Below are 19,038 nucleotides of genomic sequence, written 5' to 3'. Positions count from 1 at the left end.
TATACTCTGAAAGTGGAATGTGAAATTCCTAGCAGGTAAGTACAGTACTAATAGCTTTTGGAATCGCTAGGACTTGACTAGGGAATCGTTAGATTACTTCTAGGAGGCCTAGGGGACTCGGGTGCAGTGTGTGCACTCTCACGCGAGATGCGGACAAAAGTCTATGGTAGCTAGGAAGTAGAAAGTTAGTGTTCTCGGGCGAACCCGACCTGGTAGGGAGAAAACGAAAGTAGATTCTGACCCTTGGATAGTGAGGCTATGCTGGGGCACCGAAATGCCGAAGTTACCTAGCCCAGGGGCTGCAGCTGCATAGGTCTGAAAAGACGTCGGGAATCCTCGTAGACTGACCAGGAGCCGGAAGAAAAGATGCTGGCCGGTGACCAGTGAAGAAAGTTCAGTTGGATCCAAGCCTGGATCTCGAAGATAGATGACACCTGAAAGCAGAGGGGACCAAGTTCGAGACTACTAGCCAGTAGTCAGTGGGCACCAGGAGGGCACCGGATGGTAGCCACCTCGACAAGGTGAGTGGGTGACGCTGGAGCTCGAAGATCTCACGGACCAGGAGGCGTTGTCGGCGACCAGGATGGAGGATCGAGCTGTCCCACGAAGATAGAAGCTGTCGGCGTCGCTGGACCCAGGATTGGGCAACAAAGCCTTGGCAAATTCAAGCCCACGCGGTGGACTCAAAATGGCGTCTGGAGTGGACCAGGAGGGTCCGGGGTGCCTCTCTTCAAGAAGGAAGCAAGGGCCAGTCTGGAGCAACCAGACCAGCAGTCGTGAAGTCGTTGGGCGTCGTTCAGAAGGCCACAAGCCAGCCGGCTAGTAGCCAAACAACGCGGTGCACAGCAAACAGCAGAAGGGCCCCACGCAGATCGTGGAGATGCAGGGAGGCTGACCTTGGGTGCTGGAGCTGCGCAGGGTCGGGGCTTCTCGGACCCCAAAGCACTCACCAGTGGAGGACACGGTGGGCTTGCAGTAAAGATGTCGTGCAGTCTTGGCGATCGTCGGTCCCTCGAGGTCTCGTCGCACTCACGGTTCTCAGCTTGGCTGTAGAGGTGAGTAGAGGTCAGAGGTGCCAGGGAAGCCGGGTCTCGTCGAGCTGGGTCGTCGGATTCGTGATGAAGGACTTGCAGCAGACCGCAGTGTTCTTTAGGATGGTGCCCGCTTGATGCAGGGTGACTACTCCTTAGCCACAAGGGAGAATCTTGAAGAAGAAATCGTGAAGTCCTTTCGAAGAAAGTGGTATCTTGATTCCAAAGATGATCTAATTTGAACAGGGGGCCCGCTCCTATCTTTATACTAAAAAAGGGGGCTGACCCGGTGACTAGGTCCTGCCTATGGGTGGGACCAGGAGGGGGGTGGTTACACCCCTCTCCCCTGCCGGACTTCCCCAGGCCAGGGGCTGGTGTGCCCCTGGAACTGGTTCTGACTGGCCTATGCGTAGTGAACACCGGGGTGCCACTCAGCAGTCACCTTCCTGAAAAGCCCTGCCTACCCAGGATACACAAAGCCATGTCTGGGACGGTGCTAGCACCGCCCCGGACAGGAAACCCTTTGTCCAGGCCTCCCTCGCTGGAAGGACTCCCAGCAGCAGGAGGTCAGACTCGTGTCTGTGGTGGCAGCATCCATTTTGTGGAGCTGAGGCTTTAGTTAACTTTAACCGGGGTTCACAGTTACATACATGTCGTGTCCCTCTAGAAGGATGGAATGCTAACCCCGTCGCCAGAATTGGCGAGGGGTTAGTATTCCAATTCGTATGACACCTTACTCGACATGTTTTGATAAAGCAATACCAAAGATAGCATTTAACCGCGAGGATTATAATGCACTTAAGAATATATGGTATGCGATATCATGGAACAGCTATTAGGACTTGGTTCCGCAAGCTGCAGACAGGCTCAGCTCATGCCAGAGCACCATCTCACACGATTCCAAGCACTCTGCCTTCAGGATTGTTAAGGCCTGCCATAGGAGTGACTGATAGGAATCTGTGTGTCCATTTTAGGGTTAGGTATAGGTATACTACACCTACAGCAAAGGGTGATTACACGACTTTGCCCCAGCTGTCATGCAGCCAGTTGTGTCAAATTTAGGAGGCCAGCCAGGGGTGGCATAATACATGCTGCAGCCCCTGGCAGCCCTGGGTACACCTATGCCCTGAGTTACAGGGTCTGATAAGGTGGCCTAGTACCAATTGGTAGATGCACCTAGGGTACATGAGGTAATTTAGAAAGAGAACAGCCAGGCTGTGGGTCGGATTGGCAGGCCCACAGCCAGAGAAAGTCGTAAACCAGTGAAACAAAAGCAAAAAGTCTGGGTGATCATAGGATTGCAGACCCTACTCTCCTACACAAGGGCTCCCCTGTCTGGCGAAACGATTACATGCATAGGGTTCGATGGCACACCCTCTCCAAGCCCACTGTCACAACCTCTTACATTTTGCATTGACAGATTCTTTGGCCTGTGCCCATTCTTATTGTCGCCACATACCCCAGACAATATTATGGACATAGATTTGCTTAAATATTTTCGAGCAACAATACGCTGCGCTCCTGAAGGAGTGCGGGTTATTTTGAACGACAATTATCCGGATGTAGGAAGACTATGTACTATGCAAGAAATTGTAGCATTAGCCTCTCTCCCACACACGTTAAGGGCTACATAAGACACGGATGTGGGACAGATGCTCATTCCGCCTATTCGAATAACTGTTAAGGAGGGAGTGTCTTTGCCACGTGTACCCCAGTATAAGATATCTAGAGAAGGTGAAATTGCCCTGACGAACATTGTTAAGGATTTGATTATTGCAGGAGTAGTGGAGGAAGTTTCCTACAATGTTTGTAACAGCCCGATTCTTCCGATCCTAAAGAAAGACACTGATGACAAAGTCTATCGATTTATTATTGATTTGAGAGAAATAAACAAAATTGTAGTGCCCCAGTACCCGGTGGTGTCCGATATCACCACCTTACTTATTTTGGTCCCCCCCACTGCTACCACGTTTTCTGTAATTGATCTTAAAAATGCTTTCTTTCACATTCCCATCCATCCTGATAGCAGATATCTATTTGCCTTCACGTTAAATAATAAATTGTATAGATTTTGTGGAGTTCCTCAAGGCTATACAGAAAGTCCTAGCATCTATAGCCAGGCTTTAAAAAGACAGCTTGATTCTTTTGATTTGCAGTCTGGAGTAGCTCTTAACCAGTACGTTGATGATCTTTTACTGGCTGCAGACACATATGCACAGTGTGAGGAGAGTACTCTTGCTTTGCTCTCCTTTCTTGCTCAGAACAATCACAAAGTTTCTAGGAAAAAATTATAATATTGTAGACCAAAGGTGACCTACCTCGGTCATCTTTTGTCTGAGGGACGTGCATTAACATCTGATCGAATTCAAGCAATATTAGATACACCAGTCCCCCGCACTCAGAGAGATGTGCGTGCCTTTATAGGTTTCACGTCCTTTTGTAGACAGTGGATAATGGGGTTTTCACACATCATAAAACCTTTGTTAGCATTATTGTCCAAAACTACACCAATGCCTCTTGAATGGACAGATGAATGTCAGACTGCTTTTGAACAATTGAGACAAGCCCTTTGTTCTGCACCAGTGTTAGGTACACCAGATTACACAAAGATTTTCACGTTGTACGTACACGAGAAAGATGGGTGTGCATTGTCGGTGTTAGTGCAGACACACGGGGATAAGCAGAGGCCCTGTGCATACTTTTCGGCAATACTTGATCCTGTGGTACGAGGATTATCTGGGTGTTTCTGAGCAGTTGCAGCAAAAGGAGTGGCTATACGGCAGAGTGAGGGAATAGTTTTGTCACACAAATTGTTGGTGGTAGTTCCCCATGCGGTAGATGCTCTGTTAAATAAAACGAAGACCCAGTATCTCACGAGTGCACGTTTAACAGGATATGAGCTCACACTGTTGGCGCCACATATCACACTAAAGAGATGTGCTACCCTGAACCCTGCCACTTTATTGCCGTATCCGGTTGCTGAGGGCCAGGAGGAAGAACACCATGATTGTGTTTTCCTGGCCGAAGAACAAACAAAGGGTCGTGTCGACTTACAGGATACAAAAGAACAAAATGGAGGAGTACTACCCGATGAGGGTAAATGAAGGCTTTTGTCTAAACTCAGGAAACATTGTTCCTTTGTTAGGAAACCCCTCACTCACCACCTAGTGGTGACTTGCTTCATCATCAGGGCCCACCCAAGTGGCCTAGCGTCACTTGGGTGTGCTTCAACACCTGCAATTGCAGTGGAGCTGGTAGTGAAATGTGGGGTGCAAACAAAAAAGAGTGTAAGTGTTAAAATTGTCCTGGTATTCTTTATATAGAGTTTAATAAAAAAGTAACTGGACAAAATTAAAAATAAAGTTGAGATAGTAGTAGGGAAGTTACGACCTACTTATCTCTGTATTATGTGTTGGTCGACATGTTTCTACCAGCAGACATTTCATGCTGTGTTCCATCCTCAGTCAGCAGGTCTTGTTGAACGGTATAATGCTACTCTGAAATTGAAGCTAGCAAAGATCGTGGCATCCAAGTCTTTGAAATGGCCGGACGGAAATGGCCGGATGCAAGATGGCAGCCGTGAGGAGCGGCTGAGCGGCAACCGCAGCAGTGCAGTCAGACACTCCAGCAAAAAAAAGAAAACCTCAACAAACTTTTCGGAAAAAGATGCCACGAGATTGAGCTTGCTATGAGCTTACCGGAAAGATAAGGAAACCGAGGTGCTCCAGCTCTGTGGTTTCCCCCGGACTGTACATCGGTGATCGGACGGACGGAGGAGACGCCGAGACAAGCCGGGACGCAACACGCCATACAGCGCAATAGCTCGACGGCTCCGATTCAGCATTTTGGTGTCTCGGTGCATCAGTTTGGCTGCCTGGATGTTCCTTGTCGATCCCCTTTACAGGGCGCTTCCCCCTGGTCTGCGGAGGGCTGCTGCATCACCCTTCCTGAGGTCTGGGCTGGTTTGCAGATCCGGCGGAGTCCGCGGAGTGTGGAGGCGGAGCCTCACAGGGACGGTGTCGGGAGAGAGGAGCGGAGGCTGCAGCTTCAGCGGCTGCAGTGGCTGTGGATCAGACAAAGGCAGAGCAGAACCGAGAGGCAGAGTCAAGTGAAACAGCAACTTTCCCTACTCTCAGCATTGGTTTTACTAATGACCCCCAAAACTAACACTGGAGGTAAGCCATCGTCAAAAAAGAAAAATGCTGATAACGCTGCTACAGACATCTCTGTGAATACTGTGCCTATAATCAGCACAGGGCTTGAGGGGGCAGTGTCAGAAGCAGGATCAGGGGGCCGGGCAAAGCAGCATCAGTCGACCCCAGGTCCAAGTACACCTAAAGAGATGCGGCCTCCTGCTGCTAGAACCAGACAAGCCACAGCTACAGCCACTGCCACCATAAGTATAGTAGACATGCTGAACCGGAATGAGAAAAAAAAAAAGCCGAAAGAGATGGAACCAGCTATGGTAATAGACCTAGAGACGGCCCCAGCAGTCCCTGTGGCAACATTACCGACAATATCGGCCACTCAGGAAGTTGTAGGGCTTGATCTTGGTTCAAACATTGAGGTCGTTTCACAACCAGCCTCTCAACCCTCACAGCCTCAAATTCAATCACAAAAGCAGATGCAGTCATGTCAACCAGATCAGGAGGTCGAAGTGGGGGGTGATACCTTGAGTGGCACTCAGGCCTTGACATTACAATTGATACATCCTATTGGTGCAACTACGGAGGATGGTGAGAGAGCTGGTAACGGTGCCAGGGAGAGTACAGCCTCTATATCAGCAAAGGCCACGCTAGACTCAGTACCAGAAAGCATAGTAGAACACAGATCTACATACCCAACAACTAATAATGGAGGCACTCAAGAAGGTTCTACAACATGTGAGGTACTGAAAGAGGGTACCTCTTCTGGTCCCGGACGAATCTGCCCAACCAGTGGATAATGTAACTGTTGTTCATTCTGGATTAATACAAGGCGAAAAGGAGAAAGAAAAGGAGAAGACTCCTAGTGAATGTTTCTTTTCCGTGACAGAGGAGGAGAGTGAAAACGAGGAAGGGATTCCTTTAACCACCATCAAAAATATGCCTTCTCAAAGGGATCATTCAGAATTAACATGGGATTACTCCCCTACAACATCTCTTCAGGGAAACCCTAATCAGGGGACGGCCCAGACGCAGCATCAGGAGACCACGCAGCTCTCAATGATGTCACTGATGGCGATGATGGAATCAATCCATCAAGGAATAACAGCACATAGAGAAGAGACTCGATCAGACAGCCTTAAGGCCCAAGCTGCTATGCGAAAAATGAAAGGAGTGGTCAGGAAACTCTCAAAGGCCTGTGTAAATATAGGCGACAGGGTCTCAAACCTAGAAGAAAGGATCGTCGCCACTGAGTCAGAGGCCGCGGCCGCCACGAGCAAAGTGGAATCCTTTGGCGCACAAGCAGCAGACGTCCAGTGGAAGCTGGAGGACTTGGAAAATCGTCAAAGAAGGAACAATCTCAGGGTCCTTGGGATTCCGGAAGGAAGTGAAGGGCAGGATGTCAAAGCCTTTATAGTTAAAACATTCGAGAAAGCCTTTCCAGATATTGCTGGGTGGAACTGGACCACTGAAATCCAGAGAGCGCATAGGACCCCATTTAAGCTGAGACAGAATACCAGAGAAGGCGACAAGCCCAGAGCTATTTTAATATACATAGGCAACTTTCTTCTACGACAGTCCATCTCAGAGAAAGCGAGACCAGACGCTAAAAGAACCTTTGAGGGAGGCTCTTTCTTTGAAGGCCTGATTTCTGTCACGCCACCGTTGAACGGCGTTGGAGGCTGAGACAATTAATCAAGCCTTTTCAGGACAAAAGAGTACAGGTCTATCTCATTAATCCCGCCCAGCTAAAAATAATTCATTCAGGCAAGACCATGTATTTCTCATCAGAAATCAAAGCTCGGGAGTATCTGGACTCAATTTAGTATCGTGGATAATTAATATAGTTTGTGTAGTGTAGGTATATCCTACATACAACATTTCATATGGTACTAGTGGAGTGTGTTGTATTACTAGCCTCCAATCGATCCATATAAAAGAAGGATGCAGTTTAAGGGGGACGAGTATTACGGTTGTATAGTTCATACAGGCCTGGGTAATATTTTCAAATCTAAATATCAACCTTAGGTCGAGGTTTATAGAATCAAAGGTGTCACGTTATGGTGGTTTATGGTTTATGGTTCATTTATGAGTTGAGGACATGTTTTAATAAGTAGTCTGCAAGTGTCCACTGCTGGGTTGCACCCATCACACGCACAGACTCAGTCTGCGCGCTTCACTGGGGAGAGGGTCGGGGTTAGGGGGGGATAAGGTTTGCTGTGGGGTGGGGGGATGGGGGATGGGGGAAGCAAAAAATAAAAAGGAAAAAGAAAGTTCATGCAACAAATGTGTTTTTCAATATAGTGTAATGTTTAAAGAGGATATGCACACTCATGAAAAGCTCAGGAGAAAATGTAATTGGTTAGAGTGCTGGCTTTGCTCCCTACAGGGCTATGTCTAGTATTAGGGTAGTTAGTCTAAATATTGGTGGGCTGAATAACTGGAAAAAGAGAGGGAGGTTTGAAGAGTATATAAAATTAATTAGGGCAGATATCATATGTTTACAAGAGACCCACTTACCATGGAAAAAGAAACATTGGTTAAATCTTAGGGGGTTTGAAATTTTGTCCTGCTCTTCACAGACTTCAACGGTAAAGGGTGTAGCTATTATAGGTCGGGTAGGTCTGGGAGGGGCAAAAAAATCAAAGGCTGACGCATTGGGAAGATGGGCGATATGTGAACTGAAATTAGGTATAACTCTATACACAGTATACGGCTCTAACCTGGATGATCCGGGGGTGATGGATCATATAGAGAGGGAACTTACTAACTGGTCTTCACCTATAATAATGTGTTGCGATCTCAATATTTCAGCAGATTTTGCAGGGGATACCCCATATATCGGTCGGAAGCCCCGGGTATTCAGGTCCGTGTCCTCTATAATTCAATCTCATGGGCTGAGGGATGTGTGGGGGTGCCAAAAGAAAGACGAACCCGGGTTCACATACTACTCACACCCATTTAATAAACATACAAAGTTGGACTATTTCTTAATATCAGCAACCTGTCTTCCTAATGTTAAAATTGCAATGCTGCCTAGGCTAATATCGGATCATAACCCCCTCATTCTTACAATGACCTTGAACATACAGAGGGAGAAGATCAGACCCTGGACCTTTGACAGAAAGCTTCTATTGGATAGCAATTATTTAGCACACATTAAGAACTGGTCTCAATCCTTCTTTGATGCGAACAGATATAGCGCATCCCGGGTTATGGTCTGGGATAGTTTCAAAGCTGGCCTGAGGGGAGAGACAATCAGCTTTTCGGGTAGGATCTGGAAAGAAGCTAAGGCAGACAGAGAACGCCTTCTGGCCAAACTAGCAGAGGCAGAGGAACAACACAGGTCAGACGTCTGCCAGGGGACACAGGGCAATCAGAGTTTAGAAAAGCTGAATAGCATAAAGGCAGATATCCAACGGCAATTGACAAAAAAAGCAGCAGCAGAATATCAGACCCGCAGAGCTAGTATGTATGAAACAGGGGAGAATGCAGGCAGGGCTCTAGCGTTAAGGATAAGACAAGCTACATCAAAAAATGCTATTAGTGAAATTAAAGAAGGTGATCAGATTTATAATAAACCAACTGAAATTCTTGAAGTTTTTAGAAGGTTCTATCAGGATCTCTATAAGGAAGAAACAGATATAGACGACTCAGGCATAAATTGGCCAGATACAGGCACTAAACTTAGGGCTAGCGAGAAAGAATCCCTGGAGCAGAATATCACCTTGGACGAGCTCTCCCAGGCACTAAAAGACCTTTCAGCAGGCAAGGCAGCAGGGCCTGATGCCATACCCCTGGAGGTCTATAAATACCTGAAGGAAGAAACGGCTCCTCTTCTGTTAGATCTTTTCAACGGGGTTATAAATACCGGGGTTATACCTGAATCTTGGACTAAAACCAATATAGTGGTATTCCACAAAAAAGGGAAACCCAAGGAAAGTCCTGGGTCCTATAGGCCCATATCGTTAATAAATAGCGACAACAAACTATATGCAAAGATAATGGCTACACGGTTGGGGGGGATTATTGCGACCCTTGTTTCGCCTTGGCAGCATGGTTTCGTCCCCGGTAGGGATACTACCGACCATATAAGAAGGGCCATAACACTGTTCGATATCCATGCGGCTGGTGAGGGGGGGGTCGCGATGATCCTCCTCGATGCAGAAAAAGCGTTCGACCGCGTTAAGTGGAGTTTTTTGTGGAAAGTGATGGTTGACAGAGGATTTGGCCCCAGATTCTTGCGGGCAATTAAGGCTATGTATTTTAATCCAACAGCCAGTATCCAACTCATGGGTGAAAGCTCTGGGCAGATTCATATCACGAGAGGCACGAGACAAGGGTGTCCGTGTTCTCCCATCCTGTTCGCATTATACATAGACCCCCTAATTACTCTTATAAAGAATAATGTCAATATAAAGCCGGTTGTCACTAGCGGAATCCACACCAAAATTCTCGCATATGCGGACGATTTAGCCATAACTACCACCGATCCAGATAGTGCAATGAGAGGAATAATTAGTATTACTTCAGACTTCGGGAGGTTATCTGGGTATCGTCTTAATGTGGCAAAAACACAGGTTTTATGCTCAAGGAATATAGTAAAACTAGATGACCGGTATGTGGACTCAGCAATCTACCTAGGAATAACAATTAATGCACAGCCAAGGGAAATCATCAAAGACAACTTTTTGCCCCTGCTTGAAAAGATGAAACAAGACCTAAAAAGAATTGATACCCTTCATCTGTCAATCATAGGCAGGGTCAATGTCATCAAAATGACAATGTTCCCCAAGATCCTGTATAAATTTAGGTCTATCCCCTTTAAAGTAGACGATATATTGATCAAGGAAATGGAGTCAGTTTTTATGAACTTTGTGTGGCAATATGGCAAGGTGAGGAGATCAATTAAATACATGTCTCTCCCCCAAGAAAAGGGTGGGTTGGGAATTCCTAATCTTAAATTCTATAATTGGTCTTGCCTTCTGACACAAATGGCTATACTCTTTTTCCCTGAAGCTGCACCACATTGCCATGGAGACATTCCATCTATCTACCAGCTGGCCCTAGGGAGTGAGGCACATGGGGTATTGTTAAGGAAATACGATAAACGTTTTTATAAGACAACGGGTTATAAAATTCTGGAAGACATCTGGGGGCTATGGTCTTCTATACAGAAGAGCCAGAGTATCCCAAAGTTTAATAAACATACTATACTCTGGAAGTCAGGACTATTTCCACATCTAAGTAGAGATGGCCCATGGAGACACTGGGAAAGACAGGGAATCACTACATTAGGTCAAGTGATGACAAAGGATGCTTTGAGGCCCCTTGAACTCCTTAAGTCACGATACTCACTTCAAGGATCCCAAGAGTTCAAATATATGCAGTTGGCCAACACAATAAATTCAAAAAGACCGAGTATAGACATATCTAAAGATTGTACAATACTTGACTATATGAAGGGAGGTGGTTGCAGAATCAGAACACTATGGTTTTTTCTTGGAAACGCTTCCTGATGATATTCTTAAGACGGAGGCCACTTGGGCTGATAAACTGAGCGATCCTGACGTTGATTTGGATAAAGCTATCCTAATGGATAAAAGGTTCCTACGTTCCTCAAACTTAAGAGCACAGCACTTTAAAACTCTCTTCAACCTATATTACACTCCGGCTAAATTGTATGAATGGGGGAAGAAGGAGCATAGTAATTGCCCTAGATGCGATAATGGTCCGGCTGACCTTCTACATATGTTTTGCAGCTGTGGGAAATTAGGAACAATTAAAAATGAAATTGAAAAGTTTCTAGAGGGGCTGCTAGCTGTCAAAATAGACCTATCCCCTACACTTTTAATAATTGGGTGTGACGCCAAACTGGGCCTAAATACAGAATCCGAGGCACTTGTTTTTATATCAACAGCTGTTTTTAGAATCTTAATTGCTGCTGCATGGAAGGACGTTGAGGCCCCTACCTTTCAAATGTGGATGTGCAGGATGCTCGGGATTCATAACATAGAGTCAGAATTATATGCTCTAAAGGGTGCAAAATCCAGGGAAATGGGATTAAGGATTTGGGCGCCATTGGCATCATGGAGACAGTTAAAAAGTGGCGGCCCATAGTATCTAAAACATTTATCGTAGCCAGCATTAGTATATGTATTGTATTTATTACCCCATGTTATGTCAGCTTTTTTATTATTACTATGTCTATTTCATCTTCCTGTGTGTATATTTATAATCTTTTATTAATACTTACTATTTTGTATAGTGTATACTATATTGTCATGAACTTTCAATAAAAAAAAAAAAAAAAGAAATGGCCGGATGCTCTGCCTCTGGCGTTGCTATCTATCAGATCAGTGCCCCATTCCTGAACTGTCCTCACACCTTATGAAGTGGTGTTTGGAAGGCCTATGAATATATGGGGAGTTCCTAAGCCTCGGTTGTTACATGATGTGCCTTGTATAATGATGAACGATTATTTGGCACGATTAACAAATGATTTACTTTCCATTCATCAACAGGTTTGAGAAGCGCTCCCCGACAACTCTATTGGAGAGGCTCACAATCTTCGTCCTGGGGATCATGTTATGATCCGCTCCTTCGAGAGGACAAGCAGCTTGGAACCGAGGTGGCGTGGCCCCGAGCAGGTATTGCTCGCAACTCGAACGGCTGTGCGAGTTACCAACAGGAAGCGGTGGGTGCACTCTACTCACTGCCGCCGTGTCTCTCCGGATCTGGTGAGCCCAACTGTGCTGTCTGATTATCGAGACATCTTGGACGAGGAGAAGAGCCCAGCTGTAACGTCTACTGAGTCGTTGGGAGCCTTCCCGGACCACACTGTTTCTGGAAGAGAGAGATACAACTTACGGCCACGATAAGCAGTTTTTTTTTTTGTGCGAGACTGGTTGAGTTACCGCTCTGGGGTTTGTGAAACGGAAGCCGGGAATATCAGGGGGGGGGTTAGGGGGAATCTGTTCTGCCAAGTGTAGCGACACCCGTCTTGAATCTCGGAGAAGAAACCAACGGCTACCTCGGAGCTCAGCACTCATATTTTTATTTTTTAGTTGTGTTTTTGAGACATTTTGAACTTTGAACTATGGCATCTTCTGCAGTGCGAGACAAGAGAATTCTTGGTGCAGTATTATTTGTTTTGACAATTATTGTGATAGCTGTGATAGCCTGGGTAGTAGAACTTGTGGTACCGGTACGAGAACATTTGTTGCCAACTACCCCGATTCCATCTGAACATTTCCATGTTACTCTGCCTTATCATGAAGAGCGGCACCGACAAACTTACTTGAACAACAGTTTTATTCAGATTCTGCATCACACCCATAATATGACTAACACTTCGAACTGCTGGGTATGTGGGATGTTGCCTGGACATCAAAAGAAAGGGGATACACCACTTATCCCACTCCCGTTTTCCCATAATGGCTCTTGCAATGCCTGGTACACACTCCTATTCACTTTGCGCTGGCCAACGAAAGGGGGGCTGCTTTTTCGACTCAACAAAATATGCTACAATGATCGAGATGGTTATCCGCAAGCTGAAGGAACTAAGTTTGAATGGGAGGAGTACCGCCCTGACAATGTGTCAGCACCACAAGTTTATAATAACAAAAGACTTGTAAATATGTCCAGTTCGCATGTAATTACTGTTATTGATACCAAAGCTGATCTCTGTGTTCGTACTAAAGGTACAATCCCCGTTGGCAGAAGTGAATGTAACACCACTCTTACTTTTGATACTCCAAATGGCATTTCATTTGTGGCCACCCAAAACACGTACTTTATATGTAGAAATAAAGGCTATCATCGTCTCCCTATAGGATGGTTAGGAACATGTTATATATCTTTTGTATTACCCCCTGTGTTTATTGCCCCACCTATGTATCATAACAATTACATCCTTTATCATGACTTTATATTGAATAGGGCAAAGAGAGCGTTAGTCCTTGAAGACATAGACCAAACTGACACTGCATTGCAACAATATGTCGATTTTAATTTGGGTCTCTTTTCATTTGTTGGAGCTGCTCTGAATAGTCGAAAAATAAGACAGTTAACTCGTGTTGTAGAAGCTGTTGCTAATGACACTGCTTTTGCCTTAGGAAATTTAACGGAGGAACTTCAGATTACCAGAATTGTAACACTTCAGAACAGGATGGTATTAGATGTAGGATTAGCTGATCGTGGAGGAGCATGCCGCATTATCGGAAGTAGTTGTTGTGTATAAGTGCCAGATAATTCACCTTCTGTGTACGATGCAATATCCAAATTACATAAAATTGCTGCTGAGATACATCTTGATAATGGTACATGGACATTTTCGGGGTGGTTTTGGTCAATACCTAGTACCTGGGGTTGGAAGTTGCTGACGATCCTATGTGTAATAATTGGGATATTATTATTTTTTATGCCTTTGTATCCAGTTTGGCCCTGTATTATGCTCCATGTGCCTTTCCGCTTGTATTCCGTCCAAACAAGCATTCCATAAACATGAACAAATGATTCATAAAGAAGTAGAACAAATCATGTCTATTGATATTGAAGATGAGTACCCCGATTACGTCCACTATGAGGTAGCTTCAGCTAAACGCTAAAAGGGTCGTCTGTCATAATTTGACAGTGATCAGGTTAGCTTTAAGCTTTGCTACACGTGTTTTCCCCTTATCTTGAATATAGTTGTTGGACGCCATTTTGTATGCATCAGCTGCCATTTTAGTTGAATGCGTTGCCTCGTGGTCAGCATGTCCTTTGTCCTTCCTCTGTACCACTGACCATTCGAGTTTGCCCAGCAACAGGCTATTTTTAGTAGTGGTCAAGCTCACACATGCGCAGTGTAGATTGACCAGTCATCACTTAGGAATGTTCCGCCAAACTGACCAGTGGTGTTATAGCTCCTCCCATGAGTTGGCTGTGTTCCAAAAATGACCATATATGTACCTAAAACTCTGTAACTGTGTACCGCCTACCTTTTTATTTCTGTAAAACTGTATAAAAGAAGGACTTGCACCGATGTTCGGTGTGATACTTCTTGCATTACCGAAGGGTGCTGTAGGAATGTACCACCACCCCATGGGGTCTTAATAAACTTGTCTTTTGCATTTTCTAGTTTCCGTGCCAACAGTTCTTATGGTGTAGAGGGTATTCTGCAGAGTATGTAGGCCTGGAGAACCCAATACCACAACTGGAGGTATACCTGGCCCAGGTATCTACGGCTGTGAAACCATATGGAATGGTTCTCCCGTAGAAACCATTGCAGAAGTTGATGGTGCAGGCACATCATGTACTGCAGAGAAAGATGAAGCAGGAGGGGGAGCAGTTTGAGAAAAACCTGGTTTTATAATACTGCAACATGCCCTGAATATCTGCCAAGAGGGAAGAAAGAACTGAAACCATCTCCTGGCCCGCGCCTTCCTGTCGACTATAGAATTGCTGGTATGAGCACTCATGAAGGTATTCCCCCTCGGAATCAGTGTCTTGGCATTTTACCAACAACTGTGAGGGGCTATGGGCATAGCCAAAAGAGTCCTTATCATCCCAGTCAGAATCCTCCTCTTCTTCAAGTAACAGTGCAGGAGGCAAGGGGGTAACCCTCCTTGGAGACGTCATATCAGGCGTTCCCTTTAAGGAAATAGAAATCCTATCAGTCGATGAAGATGTTGTCGACTGTACTGTCGGCGATGAGGTTGCAAGAGAAACCATCGTCAACGAGGTAGTCAACGGAAGATCCACAGTCGATGGTTGAATTAACGACGAGATGGGTGTTGTCGAAACTGCCGTCGACACTCCTGCCGTCATCAGCATCGTCGTCGTAGTTGCTCTGGTCAATGATACAGTCGTCGCTACCGTCGACCCTCTTGTCGTCGTAACTGTCGTTGGCGCTCCCGTCGACGCTGACGTTGATATGTGGAGACTAGAAGGTACCGTCGACAAGCCCATAAAAAGTGCAACTTTTTTCACCTGGGATTTACTAGTCTTCGCCGACGGAGCCTTCTGCAGCGTTGTCGACAATCTGGAATCTTTCTCTGAATTCTCAGATGTTAAAGAAGAGGGTTTTTTTAAAAGCTTTAGCAGACTCCACGACTGCTGTAGCTGAAGAGAGTGCTTCCCTCTCCTTTGCACCGTGGCGAGATTATTTGCTAGGACACCAGCTCTCAGACTCACGGGGAGTCTTTTTTGAGGCCTCACTGGACATTCTGAGGATGGTGAAGGGGAAGCCCTACCCCTTTTAATTGACATTCTAGATGAGGTGGCAGATGATGAATCCTTACCGTCAATTGACAGAGTTTCCTTCCTCTACTTCAGCTTCTGGAGCCAAATGAGGAGGCGACCCTCACAGTCCCTGAGGGTCTTCGTAGAGAAGGTGCGGCAGATCTTGCAGTCCGCTGCCATGTGATCAGGGTACAGGCAATAAATGCAGTCCATATGCCTATCCTCCACTTACAACCTTTTCTTGCCACAGGTGGAACAAGCTTTGAAAAGGGCTTTCTTCTCCTTGTCAGACATTTCCAGATGAAACACCAAACAATTCTGAAGAAAACATTCTGAAAAAAATAGTCAACTAGAGTTGAAGTGAGCAGAGCTCAAAGGAGACTCCCTTAGCACAACGTGCAGTAGAAAATCTAAGTCTGAGGTTCTCTCAGAAGGGTACTATGGAGTGAGGCTAATCTGATTGGCTGTTGCTTTGGTCTCTTTGGCAAATAGAGGAGGATATGCTACAAAAGGGAATGAGGCCTAGGCCTTTTTCTTTCTCTTTTTTATCTACTGCTATGTTATTTTGTTACCGAGACTCCCATTCCAACGACTGGGAAGGATACAAGCTATGAGAATCTATGAAAGTTCCAATACTGGAGTAACTTTACCTCTCCCTCATGAATTATTTTTCCAGTGTGAACCTCTGTAATAAACTCTACATGAGGGTGCCTGGTTCTGTAGGCAACTAAGTTGTGGAGGTTTCAGGAGAAGTCTGTTTGGAGCCTCTACGGAAGGGCATGTGGCGAAAAGAACCGCAAAAAGTGAATGTTTTAAGTACGCCCATCGCCTTCGCTGTCTCAATGTCTTATTTCATTTTCTCCAATATTTGATCTACTTGGGGCCCAAAAATATGTGCCCCATCAAATGGGAGAGCGAATATGAACCTCAGGCTTAAAGCCTGATGTGCGCAGCCATGCTTGGAGTCTAAGGAGACGGCTTGAACTGATGCCACAGATCAGCCTCGTCAGCGGAATCAAGGGCACATCTTATAGTAGTGTGTGAAATTAATTTCCCTCAGACAATAAATCATGCCCTCTCCAACTATTCTCCAGGGAGGTACTGAAGGAATCCCATATGGCTCGGTCATACCTACTTAAGAGGCCTACAATATTGGCAATTCGCAAGTGTTTAGCTGGTTGTGCGGCTAACCTCTTACCCAATGTGTCTAGTCTTGCATTCTTTCTCAGGCAGGGAGTCTTCTCTGCTTGTATGGGAGTTAGCCCACTTTCTAGCTCTATGGACAAAAAGAGCATTTAGTGGAAGCTGACCCTGAATGTAAAGGGGGGACTTATATTTTCACCATGCACGGACGGACAGGGCCCTGAAAAATATCCTCAGTGTGTTGTAACATAGGGAGGTACTGTGAAGCGAGTTGCGTAGATGAGTGTTTTTCAAATAAACTCTTTAGGATCAGAATGAAGTGAACCTTATGACAAGATGCTGCTCTGGCAAGTAGCTCATAGTAAGTGGAGGAATTAGCCGGCAGGGATGGACGAGCTGGGTACAGAAAAGTGTTGGTGTCTCCTGGGGTACAGCATAACAGATGTCCCAGGGTTCAAGTTGTGGTGATAGAGGAGATGGGGCACCACCCTATAATTTCTTGTGGTGATCCCTGTGGCATTTATGAAAAGCTGCAATGACTATAAATATGACTAGGATGTATATTAGGTATGGTGCAACAGCAAATGTAACTTATCAAGCAAAGGATTATGGACCTGAAAATTTGGGCCCTCGAGACACAGTAACCAAAGGTCATAAAATGTATTAATAAACCAGTGAAAATAGGAAATACACAGACGTATGATTAATAGTAAATGAGGCGCCTTCAATATTATGCAGGTCTTGTAGGTTGAATAACTAGCCGGGAAGACGCGAAATACACACCAATCTAGGATTCTCGTGAAATGCAGATATAAGCAAGGTATACATCTCCCTATACTGAACTGAGATCAGCAAAATTAATGTCTTTATAAACAAAACAGAATGGCTGGTACTAACAGATTGTGATCACTATACACAAATTCTAAAACTGGCATGACAAACCAGGATTCGGTTAAAACACTACACATGTCTTGGTGATTAATCAAAAGAATGTGAGCTACCCGATTACTGAGGGTTTAAGGTATATTTTGAGTGATCACTATAGATAAATACACCACATGTAGTACACGTCAGAAGGCAAAGGTGTACACTGAACTAACTATGAAGGACTGTACATAGCCTGCTATTAAAATACTCAGTATTGTGAATTGATGAGGTTTTGTTATATTTATTGTCTCCTTCATTTTTTATTGTTATACTGTATGGTGTTTGCACATATATGAATTTGTCCTGATGAGGGTGGAGGATTGATTCCAAGAACCACCGAATCCGCTACATCAACAGAATTTTTTTGTTTAAATCTCTTGTTATAAATGGTTTTTTAATTGAAATACTATTTTTAATAGCTTATATGTGGTATATAAACGTGAGATTCTGCAAATCTGTTGCAATATTGAGAAGACTTATTTAGTACATTAAGAGTTTATGCACATCTCTTCTGGTTCCTTATATTTTTATAGTATATTTATAGATGTAGAGTAAAATATAATTCATACGAATAAATAATTTGAATAAAAATAGTGTGTTTATTGGCTATATAGACTATGGAGTTAAATATTGTAAGATATTCCGTGCATATTAATTGGGCCACTTATGGACATTTAGAGGTTGCAGCACAAAAGGGAGAATGTTTGATTGATTGATGAAAGGGGACCTTTATGTAAGGGGTGTGGAGAAGATGGTTCCGGCATATGCTGGACTGGTGATGGAGGTGCATATAGTCTGATAACCTGATCCGCTTTCTACCTTGCTTTAGGAACTGGGGCTTCATTCAATGCTTCCTGGAAAGAAAGCGGTCCTTTTGATGGATATGTGGCAACTTTAGGTGATTAATCAGCTTTCCCATTTGGGGATGAATTGCCAAATGTGTCGTGAACATCGATCTCTGCTTGGAGCTGGAGGAGCCGAGCCAACCGACTTAGATTTTTTTTTAGCATCAGGGCTGGGTGTTACACCCAAAGGTGACAGTCTGTGCCTACCATGGCCCGAAGGTAGTAGTGTCCTGCTAGAGTGTTTTTGCTATTCCTGGGCCTTTGCGTGGCCTTTTGAGGAGGTCTGCTCGGTTTGGGAGCTGTATCAAGGAGGGAGAAGTTGTGTACTCATCACCTTTGGGCAGCCAGCAAGTCCTCAATTTCCAGTTCAGAGCTGTCACTGTCATCTGGTGAGAAGACATCTACATTGACTGTAGAAGGCTTGGCTTGGTGTCGGGAAAGCTCTTCTGCACCAAAGGTGCCCACCGGAGCATCGCCGCGCCTACAGGACCTCTCCAAACTACCTTAACTGTGGGACTTTGTAGATCTCAAGGAGGAGCAGGCATCGTACTTCAGCTCGTTCCATTACCCTCGCACCACTGCATGTACTAAATATAAGGTCTCAGAACCAAAGGTCCCCAAAGGATGTTGTTGGGGATGTTCCAAAAAAATCTCAAATTGAATAACATAAGAAGACTCCAGGTAAGCAGGTATATGTAGTAACACTAGCAGAAAAGTTTCCTT

The 19,038-nt window shown here is 45.1% G+C and overlaps 1 protein-coding gene across 4 annotated transcripts in view; it reads right to left on the bottom strand.

The window, feature by feature from the left end:
• Nucleotides 1-19,038, bottom strand: part of UBAP2 (ubiquitin associated protein 2) — a 1,436,418-nt gene that overhangs the window by 916,174 nt on the left and 501,206 nt on the right. The window lies entirely within an intron of this gene.

The sequence above is a fragment of the Lissotriton vulgaris genome, chromosome 3_1 (assembly GCF_964263255.1).
Source record: "Lissotriton vulgaris chromosome 3_1, aLisVul1.2, whole genome shotgun sequence".
NCBI classification, from domain to species: Eukaryota; Metazoa; Chordata; class Amphibia; order Caudata; family Salamandridae; genus Lissotriton; species Lissotriton vulgaris.
This window is presented reverse-complemented; position numbering and strand designations above follow the sequence as displayed.